Source organism: Chiloscyllium plagiosum, unplaced genomic scaffold, assembly GCF_037043375.1.
Source record: "Chiloscyllium plagiosum isolate Xiang-an unplaced genomic scaffold, Cpla_swu_hap1 HiC_scaffold_1, whole genome shotgun sequence".
In the NCBI taxonomy this organism is placed as follows: Eukaryota; Metazoa; Chordata; class Chondrichthyes; order Orectolobiformes; family Hemiscylliidae; genus Chiloscyllium; species Chiloscyllium plagiosum.
Window position 1 is genome coordinate 136,107,509 of NW_028270139.1, and position 15,465 is coordinate 136,122,973.

The following is a 15,465-nucleotide window of genomic DNA, read 5'->3' on the forward strand; positions in this document are numbered from 1 at the left end:
TAATGGAAGTTCATTGGAGGACCATCTCGAGAACGGTGACCATAATTTTGTGATTTTAAGTTACTTATGGATAAAGGCAAGACTAGTCCTCAGATGAAATAATTCAATTGGGGAATGGCTAACTACCACAACATTAGGCAGGAGCTGAGGAGGTGATGAAGGTGGATAAAATAGCAATAGTTAAGAGGCAACTTAATGGATTTATGAGTAGGCAGGGAATAAAGTCATATAGGTTGTGTAGAAGAAAAAGGTTATTAATTTGGAAAGGTATCATGTGTTAGCACAATCATGATGTGCTGAAGGGCCTGTTCCTGTGCTGTGCTGTTCCTTGATCTTTGACCTTCCCGAGGAATTGGAATCAAGGTTATGAACCACAGCTGGTCTGTGCCTTCCACTCTCCAGTAAGAGAATATAAGACCATAAGACATAGGAGCTCAAGTAGGCCATTCAGCTCATTGAGGCTGCTCTGCCATTTAACAAGATCATGGCTGATCTGATAATCCTCAACTCCACTTTCCTCCCTTTTCCCCACAATCCTTGATTCCCTTACTGATTAACCATTTGTCTGTGTAAGCCTTAATGATCTAACCTCGACAGCCCGCTGCAGTAAGGAGTTCCATAGCTACACTACCATCTGATCTGTGTCACAATCAGGTGACCCTTTATTCTGAGATTATTCTCCCTAGTCATAGACTCTGTGACAAGGTGAAATAACTCTTTGCATCTTCCATGTTAAGCTCCCAGAGAATCATATATGATTTAATCAGGTCGTCTCTCATTCTTCTAATCTCCAATTTTGGGCTCACTTTTGTACAAATGCAACAATGCCACCATTATCGATTGTATTTGTTGAGATAATCAATTAAACATTAACAAATGTAGAGATTAAGTTGTGGTTTAAGAACTGCTTTCTTCAATCCAGGAAGTAGAGCTAATCTTTCAGCTAGAAGAGCTGCGTGTTCTGAACTTGGATTTGCAACATGGTTTATGACTGAGAATTTTATAATGGGACATTGAAATGTCAATTCAACCTGGAAACTGACATTATCAAAAAGTTGGGGGAGACAGCACCAATCACCAAACTGTAAATGGTAAAGGTGGAACCACGCACTGAGAGGTCACTCGTCAGAATGACTGATACAGGCAACTGAGCTGCTTTTCATTGGCTGCAACAAATCACTTTCACTGCCCAATATTTCCAGATGGAGCCCACTTTCAAACTAAGCTACAAAAGAAACTGAAGCTAAAGTAAAAAAAAATCATGATGTTGAAGTTAGAAGGAGACACAGAAATGATATTTTTAAATTCAGACAAAATGGGCTGAAATGGATCTGTTGTTATAATGTGCACCTCTCTTGATTTTTCATTTTCATCAATGAGTGCACACGAGTGCCCCCTTGGATACCATAACCCATCTCTGCTCTTCCCTGATGCCAACAGACTTAGTGTATTTCCAACATGTCAGTCAATCCCACAACTTGACATCAACAAGGTGACACAGTAGCTCAGTGGTTAGCACTGGTGCCTCGCAGTGTCAAGGACCCACGTCAAATTCCACCTTTGGGCAACTGTCTGTGTGGAGCTTTCACATTCTCTCCGTGTCTGCATGGGTTTCCTCCGCATGCTCCGGTTTCCTCCCACAATCCAAAGGTGTGTAGGTTAGTTGGACTGGCCATACTAAATTGCCCATAATGTGCAGGTGAATTAGCTACAGGGAGTGCAGGGTTATAGGGTAGCAGGATGGGTCTGGGTGGGATGCTGTTCAGAGGGTCAGTATGGACTCAATAGACTGAATAGCCTGCTGCCACACTGTAGGGATTGCGTTCTACTATCTGACTGTAAGCATCTTGCGAATGAGCATTGTGTTATTTAACTGCATTCAGCAAGTGCACAGAAATAAGTCATTCTATCCTCGTCTTTAAAATTATTCTTTTCTATGGAATTCAATTCACACTTTAGACTTTTCTTTGCACAACACCCGAATAAAGGTTAAAATAAGGAATGGCCATCTTTGAGTCTTGCCTGCTCCTCTTCTCCCTCACCAGTGAATAACTATTATCCGACACACAAACTCTGAGGCAGCAGAACCTGTGCATATTGACCTACCCTGGAGACGAAGCAGGGAACCTGAATGAGGTACATTAGACATTTGCACATTACTTACATATGCACACCTTTATTACGACCCACGTGAGAAAGTGTTCTGATTGTCAACTCCCACATCTCCTGGGCTTGACACAAAAGTTAATGAGTTAATTAAAGTATTGCCAAATCTCTGAGACTTATATACTGTTCATACCCTCAAGCTGATTAGCTCCCCAGGACCCAATTGCAAACTAAAAGATGAGTACGATACTTCTAAAAATCAATTTTCTTTTTATTTCAAAAATATACTTTATTCATAAAATTATTTGGATCTCTATACAATTGGTCATGCCATTCTTGTGCACACATTACATTGCTTTACATACAGACATCAAAATTTATTTTTCCTATATACAAGTCTGTACATTTACTTTCCAGCTCTTCTGCTGAGGCGTTGGCAGAGCCCAAATGACTGGGTGGGCCTCCTGTTCTTCTTAGGCAGGCAGATGTTACACGGTGGTCTTTCCCCATCGCGCCTTGGCGGCAGCTGCCCCAAGCTTCAGCGCATCCCTCAACATGTAGTCCTGGACCTTGGAATGTGCCAGTCTGCAACACTCAGTCGGGGTCAACTCCTTCAGCTGGAAGATCAACAGGTTTTGGACCGCCCAGAGAGCGTCCTTCACCGAGTTGATGATCCTCCAGGCACAGTTAATGTTCGTCTCGGTGTGCGTCCCGGGGAACAGGCCGTAGAGCACGGAGTCCCGCGTCACGGCGCTGCTCGGGACGAACCTCGACAAACACCACACCACGAAACTTTTAAAAATCAAATTTTTTTTATTTCAAAAATATACATTATTCATAAATACTTTGGTCTATACAACTGGACGTGCCATGCATATGTAAACATTCCATTTCTTTGCGTATCGAAACAGAGTAATCATTCATATATACAGGTCTGTACAATTACATTTTTAGCTGAGGCGTCAGCAGAGCCCAAATGACTGCATGGGCCCCCTGTTCTTCGTTAGGCAGGCAGACTTTACACAGTGGTCTTTCTCCACCACGCCTTGGCGGCAGCTGCCCCAAGCTTCAGCGCGTCCCTCAACATGTAGTCCTGGACCTTGGAATGTGCCAGTCTGCAACACTCAGTCGGGGTCAACTCCTTCAGCTGGAAGATCAACAGGTTTCGGACCACCCAGAGAGCGTCCTTCACCGAGTTGATGATCCTCCAGGCACAGTTGATGTTCGTCTCGGTGTGCGTCCCGGGGAACAGGCCGTAGAGCACGGAGTCCCACGTCACGGCACTGCTCGGGACGAACCTCGACAAACACCACTGCATTCCTCTCCAGACTTCTTCTGCATAGGCACATTCCAGAAGGAGGTGTGTGACAGTCTCATCCCCCCCTCAGCCGCTTTGAGGGCAGCGTGCGGTGCAGCAGAGAGTCCGGGTGTGCATAAAGGATCTCACAGGCGGAGCTCTTCTCACCACCAGCCAAGCCATGTCTTGGTGCTTGTTGGAAAGTTCTGGCAATGAGGCATTCTGCCAAATGTCTTTGACAGTCTGCTCAGGGAACCGCTCAACAGGATCCGCCCTCTCCTTTTCCCGAACGGTCTCCAGGACACTACATGCTGACCACTTCCTGATGGACTTGTGGTCAAAGGTTAAGAACCCCAAAGTAATTGAAATGAAGGTGCTGGGTCAGGCAATGTGTTGTGCCCACCTGATGTGGGAGCTGGTGGACCCCATTGTGGTCACAGTGACTACATCTGTTACAAGTACTGGTTGCTTGTAGAACCAATCAGAGAGTTGATGGTGTGCTGATGACCTTTGGCATTCATGACTGGGCACAATTGCTCAAAGCAATCAGATAAAATCTGACTCTGTCCTCACACAGCTCCCCCCCACTGCTTGAACAAAGCAACAGTGTAAACCCCACTTACAATGAGGTTCAGTAACTTTTAAAAAGTGCAGCAATTTCTTCTACAATCGTTGATTTTAAAACAGTCCTTTTTTTTCCTTTCAGTTCACAATCAAAAACATAGAAAATAAAATGACAATGTCTCTATATCTTCTTCATGTTTGAGCAAAGGACACCTCTTGTTTCTCCTGCTCCAATATGGCTGATGGTGTTCTTCAGGTCAGCAAAGTGCCTGCACTTCCTGCGCACCATCGTTGGGGCCTTAGGAGGCCTACAGATGCCTGAAAAATAGGCACTACATGCCTGCTTTTCCTTCCCACAATATTTCTCTTGCACACGCCCAATTATTTTCAGGTAATTTGTTTTGATTTAGATCCATAGGAAGTCACCTGACAAATTCAGCAATTGTTGTAAATGCAGTCAGTCTCTCAATGCTGATAGAGGGTGGCTGTTTTAGCTGCTGCAGCAATGACCATGTTTCAGTGATACAAATTGTTCAATTGCCTGCGAGTTAAAAAGTTGGCTGTTGTAAACAAGCCTAGCTGTTGCAGACGGTAACAATTAGAAAATGGAGTCACACACAACAATCTTGGAAACCACACTTAACAGAGATTGACTTGGAATTTCTGTCTGGTGGAATTTTGAAATAACAGGAAACCTTCAGTTTTTTTTTTGGCTCCTAAACCAATACCCATGCTGTGTAAACTATGGTGGTGGTGGTGGAGGTGGTGGGGGCAGCGAAAAATATCTATAATTCTTGATTCCAAGAACCAAATGTAATTAAGCTGATGGACTATGAAAGATTAAATGAAGTGAAAACATCAAATGAGAAACAACTTTGCCTAGCAAGTGAGTGATACTGTCAGCTCAGTAACCTTTGCATGGTCAGGAAGGAGAGATCACATTCAGAGTGAGACACAGACTGAGTGAGTATGTAGTTCCTGGAATTTGGAGGCAGTGTATGGGCTTGGTACATAGGGAAAGAGATGCTTTTAGCTTGCTTTTTTTGGCTCATAGTAAGTTTTTTTTAAAATACAGGATAAATTGGTTGATAATAGCTGCTAATTTGACTATCTATTATAGATTATTTTCAGATTGAAGATAAACGGGGGAAATACTTACAGATTGCAAACTAAAAGACAAGTACAAAACTTTTAAGAATTTTTTTTATTTCAAAAATATACTTTATTCATAAAATAATTTGATGGTCTGTACGTTTGGTCACGTCATACATACGTAAACATTTACATACAGAGATCAGAATTTATCATTTTTATATACAGGTCTGTACATTTATCATTAAGAACCCCTAAGTAATTGAAATGAAGGTGCTGGGTCAGGCAATGTGTTGTGCCTGCCCGATGTGGGAGCTGGTGGACCCCATTGTGGTCACAGTGACCACATCTGTAGCAAGTGCTGGTTGCTTGTGGAACTCTGGCTCAGAGTAGATACACTAGAGTCTGAGCTTTGAACACAGACATATCAGGAAGGGGGAGAGTTACCTACTTTTTCATTCATTCACAGGAAGTGGGCATCTCTGGCTCGGCAAGTATTCATTGCCCATCCCTAATTGCCTGGAGGGTAGTGAAGAGTTAACCACTTTGTGGTGGGTCTGGAGTCACATGTAGACTGGATAAGGTAAGGAAGACAGTTCCCTTCTTCAAAAGGATATTAGTGAACCAGTTGGGTTTTTCTGACATTCAACAATGGTTTCATGGTCATCATTAAAATCTTCATTCCAGGCTATTATAGAATTCAAATTCTATCATCTGATGTGGTGAGTTCCAAATCCAAGTCCCTGGAACACTATCTGGATCTCCAGATTATTAGTCTAGCAATAATACCACTCGGCCAATGTCTCTCCTCTCCTGGATGCTGTGTTTCAGGAGGCAGTAACACCCCTTTGGCTAATTACTTCAAATTTGGTAAGTAGTCAGAGACAGAATGGTATGAATATTGGCAAGGCTGGTAGAGGGATCCAGGAGGTAGTGCTGAAGGAGCCTCCACCCTTGAGTTTGTCTAGCAGGTTTGAGATTCTTGCTCTCTGTATGGATGAGAGCGAAGGCTGTAAAGAAAATGGGCAAACTGATTATCACACTGGGGTATAGGGAGCTATTCAAGAGGGGGAGAAAAGATAAATGTAACTGTAATTGTGGATAGTATAGTCAGGGAAATAGACACTTTTCTGATCAAGGGTCCTAAAGGCTGTGTTACCTGCCAGGTGCCCAGGTTCAGGATATCTCATCCGGGCTGCACAGGAACTTGGAATGGGAAGGGAAATATCCAGTTCTTGTGCTCCATGTAGGGACCAACGATATAGTTAGAAAGAGGAAGTAGGTTCTGCTGAGGGAATATGAGCAGCCAGGGGCTAAACTGAATAGCAGAAGCAAAAAGGTAATAATCTCTGGATTACTACTTGAGCTACGAGCAAATTGGCCCAGCGCCAACAAGATTAAAGCCTTTGCTATCTCCTGATTTATTTTCCTCATAGAGTGGTGTGGGAGAAATGGGTTTGAATTTGTGGGAGATCGGGACCAGTACTAGGGAAGGAGGGACGGGCTCCATCTGAATCCTGCTGGGACCAGACTCCTGGTGTTTTGCAAAACTGGAGCTGTGGATGGGGCTTTGGACTAAATAGTGACGGATTCAGTTCAATTGCATGGAAAATTAGGGAACATAAACTAAAGGAGGGCAAGATGCAGCAGAGGTTATTAATGTTTCCAGAACAAGTAATAGGACAGAGGGTATAGAAAGGGTCAGGAGTCTAACTTCAGGCTTGCAGATATGGAGACAACAATGAGAAGGAGTGGGCAGTCAACTCAGGACTGAAGGTGTTGTACTTAAATGCACACACTATTTGAAACAGGGTAAATGAGCTTGGAGCACACATTGAAATTAGTGGGTACAATGTTGTGGCTATTACAGAAATGTAGCTGCAAGGGGATCAGGGCTGGGAATTAAATATTCAAAGATACTCGTCTTATTGAAAGGACTGGCAAATGGAGAGGAGGAGCGTGGTTTCCTTGTTCATAAGAAATGAAATTGCATCAATAGTAAGAAGTGATATAGAGTCAGAAAGTGTAGAATCTGTGTTGGTAGAGCTGACGAACCAAAAGGGACAAAAGACCCTGATGGGATTTATGTACAGGCGTCCTAGCAGTAGATTAGATTAGATTCCCTACAGTGTTGAAGCTGGCCCTTTGGCCCAACAAGTCCACACCGACCCTCCAAAGAGCAACCCACCTAGACCCATTCCCTTACACCTAACACTATGGGCAATTTAACATGGCCAACTCACCTAATCTGCATATCTTTGGACTGTGGGAGGAAACCGGAGCACCCAGAGGAAACCCACGCAGACACGGGGAGAATGTGTAAACTCCACACAGTCAGTTGACCAAGGCTGGAATTGAACCTGGGCCCCTGGCGCTGTGAGGCAGCAGTGCTAAGCACTGAGCCACCGTGCCACCCATAGTCAGAATTTGGGGAGGAAAATAAATCAGGAGATAGCAAAGGCATGTAAGAAAGGTACTATTACAATAATCATGGGGGACTTCAATATACTGATGGACTGGGAAAATCAGATTGGTAGCAGATCTCAAGAAAAGAAATTCAGGGAATATATATAAAATGTTTTTTTGGAGCAGCTTGTGGGAGAGCCAACTTGGGAACAGGCAATTCTGGACTTGGTGGTGTAATTAGGCAGATTTGGTTAGGGGGCTGAAGATGAACAAATCCATAGGGGTCAGTGACCATAATATATTAGAACTTACCCTGCAGTTTGAGAGAGAGAGAAGCTGGAATCAGATGTAATTGAATTACAACTGAGCAAAGGTAACTACAAAAGGATGAGGGAGGAGTGGCCAGAGTTGATCGGAAAGGGATCCCTAGCAGGGAAGATGGTGGAGCAGCAATGACAAGAATTTCTGGGGATAATTTAGGAGTCCCAGCAGAAATTCTGTCAGTCAGCCAATCCTCTAACATGGCTCTAACGTACCTGGTCCATTATTTAATGGCTTCCTGTGCTGCACCTTGTCAAAGCTCTTCTGGAAATTCAAATAGATCATGACCACAGGCTCCCCCTTGTCTAACTTCCTCATTACCTCTTCCTTGGAATTTCGTTGAGAAGGTAACACACCCATTGGGGGGATCAAGGCTACGGTGGCTAACAAAGGAAGTTAGGGACAGCATAAAAGTAAAACAAAAAGCACACCATGTGGTGAAGATGAGTAAGAAGCCAAAGGATTGGGAAGCCATTAAAAATACCCAGCAGAAGACAACTAAAAAAGCTGTAAGGAAGGAAAAATGAAATGCAAGAGTAAGCTAGCCAATAATATAAAATGAGATTGCAAGAGTTGTTTTAGAGATCTAAAATGTAAGAGAGAGGCAAAAGTGGACATTGGACCACTGGAAAATGAGGCTGGGGAATTAGTAATGGGGAGTAAAAAGGATTGATGAAGGCAGAGCGACAAAGCCTCTGGAATGAGCTGCCAGAGGATGTGCTGGAGGCTGGTACAATTGCAACATTTAAAAGGCATTTGGATGGGTTTATGAATAGGAAGGGTTTGGAGGGATATGGGCCAGATGCTGGCAGGTGGGACTAGATTGGGTTGGGATATCAGCCTGAGGATGAGTAGGTTAAACAAAGGAGAGCCAGGGGATATGATCTATTTGGACTTCCAGTAGGTCTTTGATGAGGTGCCACACAGGAAGCCATTAAGTAAGAGCCCATGGTGTTAGGGACCAGGTATGTTAGAAGCAGGTTAGAGGATTGGCTAATGGATAGAAGGCATAGAGTACAAATACACTTGTCTTTTTCGGGATGATAGTTAGTGACAAGTTGAGTTGGTAGCCGTCAGTGTTGGGACCATAACTGTTCACATTATACATTAACGATCTGGATGAAGGAACTGAGGGCATTGTTGCTAAGTCTGTAGTTGACAAAAGATAGGTCGAGGGACAGGTAGTGTTGAGGAGATTTGGAAGCTGTAGAAAGACTTGGACAGGCTGGGCAAGTGATCAAAGAAGTGGAGATAGAATACAATGTGGGAAAATGTGAAGTTACGCACTTTGGTAGGAAGAATAGAAGCATAGGCTATTTTCTAAGTGGGGAAAGGCTTCAGAAATCTGAAGCACTTAAGAACTTGGAAGCCCTAGATCAGGATTCTCTTAAGGTTAACAATTGGCAGTTAAGAAGGTTCACATTTATTTCAAAGGAGCTAGAATACAAGAGCAGAGATGTACTGCTGAGGATGTATAAGGCTCCGATCAGACCACATTTGGAATATTGTGAGCAGTTTTTGGTCCAATATCTAAGGAAGGATGTGCTGGCCTTGGAGGGGTCTGTGGGAGCTTTACAACAATGATGTCATGGATGAAGGAATTGTGGTACGAGGAGTGGTGGAGGACTCAGGCACCAACATCTCTGTGCCCACTTCATGGTCACCAATACATGCATCTCACATCCATGGACATTAATATCTGATATATGCCAAGGTCTAAGAACCTTCATGGTACATCTGTGACCCACTCACAGTACCTTCTGTACTTGATCGAGTTTAGAAAGATAAGGGAGGGATTTGATTAAAGTTTATAGAACACTGAGAGGCCTGGATAGAGTGGACATGGAGAAGATGCTTTGACTATTGGGAAAAACTAGGACTCAAGGACACTGCGTCAAAGTGAAGGGACGGCCCTTTAGAATTGCGATAAGGAGGAATTTCTTCAGCCAGAGGGTGGTGAATCTGTCACACTCATTACCACAGAGAGCTACAGAAGCTAAGTCATTCAGTATATTTAATATAGAGATAGATAGATAGTTTCTGATTGCTAAGGGGATCAAGGAAAACGGGGAGAAGGTAGGAGAGTGGGGCTGAGAAACATATCCTTCATGATTGAATGGTGGAGCAGACTCGATGGGCTAAATGGCTTAAATTTTTCCTCTATGTCTTTGTGGTCTTGTGATGTTATGGTTGCAAAATTCACGAATCACAATACCTTGAATGGCTGTGAAATGCATATGGCTGAACTGAGTTTTCTTAAAGATTTTGGAGATATTCATGGTCTATAACTTTATTTGAATTATCTGCAAATGAGCTTGTAGATTCTGGGATATCATTGTGTTTCTAATCATGTTTGCCATAAAGGATTAATTTTACTGTCTGATCCATGTCATATCTAAGTATATCATTAGATAAAAGTATGAAAATTGAAAGGGGTTAGAGAAGTTTTACAAGGATGTTGCCAGGGTTGGAGATATACAGAGCTAAAGGGAGAGGCTGAATAGGCTAGGGCTATTTTCCCCGGAGCGTCGGAGGCTGAGGGGGTGACCTTATAGAAGTTTATAAAATCATGAAGGGCATGGATACTTTGAATAGTTAAGTTCTTTATCCCAGGTTAGGGGAGTCCAAAATTAGAGGGAATAGGTTTAGGATGAGAGGGGAAAGATATAAAAGGGATCTAAGGAATGACTTTTTCACGCAGAGGGTGTTGCATGTATGGAATGATTTTTGGAGGAAGTGGTGGAGGCTGGTATAATTACAACATCTAAAAAAAATGGGTATATGAATGGGAAGGGTTTGGATGCACATGGGCCAAATGCTGAGACTAGATTAATTTAGGATCAAAATGTCTGTTTCAGCACCGTACATCTCTAACTCTATGTCTTGAGACTGCATTTGAACTATAAGAAAAAAAACACTAAAACATGAAAGGTTTGAATTATAAAGAAAGGCTGGGTAGGCTGCGAGTTTTTTTTCACTGACTGAGAGGTGACCTTCTAATACGGTATAGTATGGGCTAATGACAAGTGCCTTTTCCTTAGGATGGGGGAGTTTCAAGAGTAAACGGCATGTTTTTAAGGAGAGAGATTTAAAAAAGACACGTGGGGCACATTTTTTACAAAGATGCTGATTCGAGTGTGGAATGAACTTCCTGAGGAAGTGGTGGATGCAGGGACAGTTACAACATTTAATAGACACTTAGATAAGTACATGAATAGGCAAGGTTTGGAGGGATATGGGCCAGGAGCAGGCTGGTGGGACTAGTTTAGTTTGGGGTTATGTTCGGCATGGACTGGTTGGACTGAAGGGTCTGTTTCTATACTGTATGATTTGATGACTCATGGACATTGACATGACAGTGTGGTCCAAACTGGAGTTTCATGACAAGATTTGCAAAATTACCTTGAACCAACATCATTATTTCTCACTATTAGGGATTTTGCTCGGAAAAGCATATAATTGGATTATTTGGCCCATGATTATTGTGCAAACTTTAAAATAGCTATCCACATAATTCTACTACTATGCTTTTTAGCCATTTTTCCTATTTTGCCTCATGATAAGTGAAAAGTAATGTGGAGAAATGTGAGTTTATACACTTTGGCAGGGAGAATCGAACAGCTCAATATTATTTAAATGGGGAAAAACTGCAGAAAGCTACCATATAGTAAGATTTGGGAATCCAAGATCATGAATCATAAGAAGCTAAAATCAAGTTCAGCAGGTAATAGGGAAAATGAAAGAATGTTGGCTTTTATTTCAAAGGGGATTGCTAAAACTATATAAAGCATTCATTAGACAACAGTTTGGCCCTCTAATTTAATTTAAACTATCTTGGCATTAGGAGCAGTCCAGAGAAGATTAACTCAATTGATCTCAGACATGGAGGGATTTTCTATAGGAGAGGTTTAGTAGATTGGACCTGTACTCATTGAAATTTAGAACAATGAGAAATGATTTTATTGAAATATACAAGATTTTCAGGGGCTTGACTGTGTGGATGTGACAGGGTTGTTTCTCTTTGTGGGAATATCTTGGACAAAGGGCATAATCTCAGGGTAGGGATCATTCAGAGCAGAGATGAGGACTCTTTTCCCTCTGAGCATGAATTTGACCTGTGGAATTCTTTACCACAGAGGGCTGTTGAGGTTGTGTTGTAAAATATTTTCAGGGTTAAGATAGACAAATTCTCAATCAATAAGGAGAGGTTTATTGGGACAAGGCAGGAAGGTGGAGTTGAGGATTATCAGATCAGTAATGAATGACAAAGCGTACAAGCTGAATGGTCAACTTGTGCCTCTTTGTCTTATGATCTTAACCCATTCAGTTTTGAAAGTTGCGATTGAATCTCTTTCCTCCATCATTTTAGTCACTACATTCCACATTAATATGACTTACTGCAGAAATAAAGGTTTTCTTCATTTCACTTCGGCCTCCTTTGCCAATTTCTCAAATATATAATTTAAATAATGGGTTGTCTTTCGTGGTCATGATGTACAACCAGCCCTACAATTCTCTGGTGAAATAAGTTCAAATTTATTTCTAATTTCAATGTAGGTTTTTTTTTTAAATGATTCAGTAAAATACTTCGTGATGTTTTACTACTTTAAAGACATATGTAAAAGAAAGTTCTTACTGCTGTTAAGCAAATGTTTCATTACTTGTAATAGGTGCAGATTTCTCAAACCACATTCCTTAAAATTCCATGTGCATAACTGAGTTTAATTGTGGTTGTATCATAGATGACAGACAACCACACACATGCCCCTAGCGCCAGTGAGGATGGGATACAGATTTTACTGTCATTTGAGCAGACTTCAGAGGACCAACATCCCAAAATACAATACTGTAACACAAGCCACCATTGCCTTGACTTTCTAAACAAGAACTCCTGAAATAAAAGATCAACAATGTCAACTAGCAATGGTGCCCACTCCAAAGTACAGCTGCAGGACTGTATAGTCTTCACAGAGCTACACCGAGCTGCATTAGTAGGTCAGCCAGAATATCAGGTCATAGTATTGTCACAAAATACAGACACAGCATCTGTATTTTCAACCTGGAGATCTTGTTTCCTTTCTAAAATGGCATCAGCATCATTTGTCAAAGTTCTTGAGCTGACCACATCCGGATGCCATTGTAATATCGGCAGTCCTCTAGTTTCATCTTTGCCTATCTGTGCTCTCTTGATGCCTCTATTGTTAAATTATTGATTGCTTCTCTAATATTCAACACTGCCACGGAGCGCAGTGGAGGCTGGGACGTTAACTGTCTTCAAGTCAGAAATGGATCAATTCTTAATCTTGCAAGGAATTAACGGATATGGGAAGAGTGCAGGTAAGTGGCATTGAAATGCCCATCAGCCATGATGGCGGAGTGGACTCGATGGGCTGAATGGCCTTACTTCCACTCCTATGTCTTATGGTCTTATGAATGAACAAATATTTCCTTCAACTATGCATTATGGAGACAGAAACTAATGTCCAAACCACAAATTACCGTACACTGAAAGACTGAAGCGACTGGGCTTGTATACCTTTGCGTTTCGAAGATTGAGACGTTTAAGATTATGAAAGGATTGGACACTCTGGCAGTAGGAAACATATTTCCACTGCTGGGTGAGTTGCCGAACCAGAGGACACAGCTTAAAAATACGGGGTAGACCATTTAGGACAGAGCTCAGGAGAAACTTCTTCACCCAGAGAGTGGTGGCTGTGTGGAATGCTCTGCCACAGGGGGCAGTGGAGGCCCACTCTCTGGATACATTTAAGAAGGAGTTGGATAGAGCTCTCAAAGATAGTGGAATCAAGGGTTATGTAGATAAGGCAGGAACAGGATACTGATTAGGAATGATCAGCCATGATCATATTGAATGGCGGTGCAGGCTCGAAGGGCTGAATGGCCCACCTATTGTCTATTGTCTATTGTCTAAATTCTCAAGCTACAAACTCCATTCCTCTCCATGTCAAATGAATGAGCTTGAGTCAAACTGTGAGTGACCTTAGAGTCTTATTTGACCCCAAAATGAATTTCTAACTATATTTCAGTGTCATGACATAGTCAACCCATTTCCACCTTCATAACAATGCCAGATTCTCACACACTTCAATATCAGTCCTCCTCCTCCAAAACACTCGTACCAATCTCTCACTAATAAATTACGATCGAGCCCTCCACAATCGCCTGATGAAGGAGCATCACTCCGAAAGCTAGTGTGCTTCCAATTAAACCTGTTGGACTATAACCTGGTGTTGTGTGATTTTTAACTTAATAAATTAAAGTCATTCTAAACTGCTGACTATGTCCTCTTCAGCATCTCCAAGTTTGTACCACAATCTTAATTTGTGGGATGGGCTGCATGTCTGTTTGGCTTGATTGCAGCATTCTGTTAGTGGTAAGTACTGTATTGTTGCTCCTGTGTAAAAACGTGGTGTAAGTGTTTCAGTGCCAGTGTGATGCTGGGCATGTAGGCTATACTTCCCAAAGACTGATGGATTGTAGCAAACAGCTATTTTCATTAAATTAAGTACCAACTATACCAAAAACATGCACAGAACTCACAACACAATGTCTAACATTAGGTGTGATTCCTCAATTAGAATGCATTTGCAACACAATCCTGAATGTGCAAAGAATTATGCTGATTTAGGAATTTTCAATCGGGTTTGTAGTGTGATACAGATGTGTGTACTGGTAGCTACATTTATAAGTGCACGGGGTCCTGTTATTTGACATCAGAAAGAACACATGCGCACATTACATCAGGTTCAATTTAATACAATAGGTAACAGCCATACTCTGGTTCACTTCTCTAGACAATACCATGATCAATCAGAGTAATCTGCCTTGTGTAAAATACAAACAAAGCTTTGCCGTTAATTGTCAGTCATCACTGACTGGTGCATTCTCTATGTCAATGCTGCTATCAATTGAAGCAAACTTTCCAATCAATCAACAATCTTCTTTTATACAATTTGATATTTCTTGTGAATTGACCTGATGAGTGTCAGGTTCGACAAAATGTCTCTTATTTTCAGCAATACCCCTTTTCTGAATGGTGAGGTAGGTGGAAATAGCAGGATCGAGAGTGTGGTGCTGGAAAAGCACAGCAGGTCAGGCAGCATCCGAGGAGCAGGAAAATCAACATTTTGGGCAAAAGCCCTTCGACCTGAATGAGACTGGGAGCTGAGGGAGTGGTGAGATAACCACCCCCTTGGCTCAGAGTCTCATTCCTGATGAAGGGCTTTTTTTGCCCGAAATGTTGACTCTCCTGCTCCTTGGATGCTGCCAGACCTGCCGTGTTTTTCAAGCACTACACTCTCAACTCTGATTTACAGCAACTGCAGTCCTCAGTTTCTCCTAGGAAATAGCAGAATGCCCATAGATTCCCTTCAAGATTGATTGTAAGTATGAAGATTCATTGTTGGAGCTGGGAGATACAGGCTGATGGCAGAGGGAGAGGGAGATGTCACTGTCATGATATCCACCATGACAGTCAATGGCTGCAGCAGCTTGGTACTATGAGGCCATACTGGAAACCATAGACCATAGCAACACCTGATAACCACATCATGTCGGGCATTTGCAGAACCTATCTCCTACAGATTGGCTTCCCCAAACAATTTGACTTTAATTAATGACCATTATTTTATGTAGTTGGAAGGATCCTGAGCTTAGGG

General features: G+C 42.2%; 1 long non-coding RNA gene across 1 annotated transcript in view; it reads left to right on the forward strand.

The window, feature by feature from the left end:
- LOC148152226 (uncharacterized) overlaps positions 1-15,465 on the forward strand; it is a 113,857-nt gene that overhangs the window by 59,824 nt on the left and 38,568 nt on the right. The window lies entirely within an intron of this gene.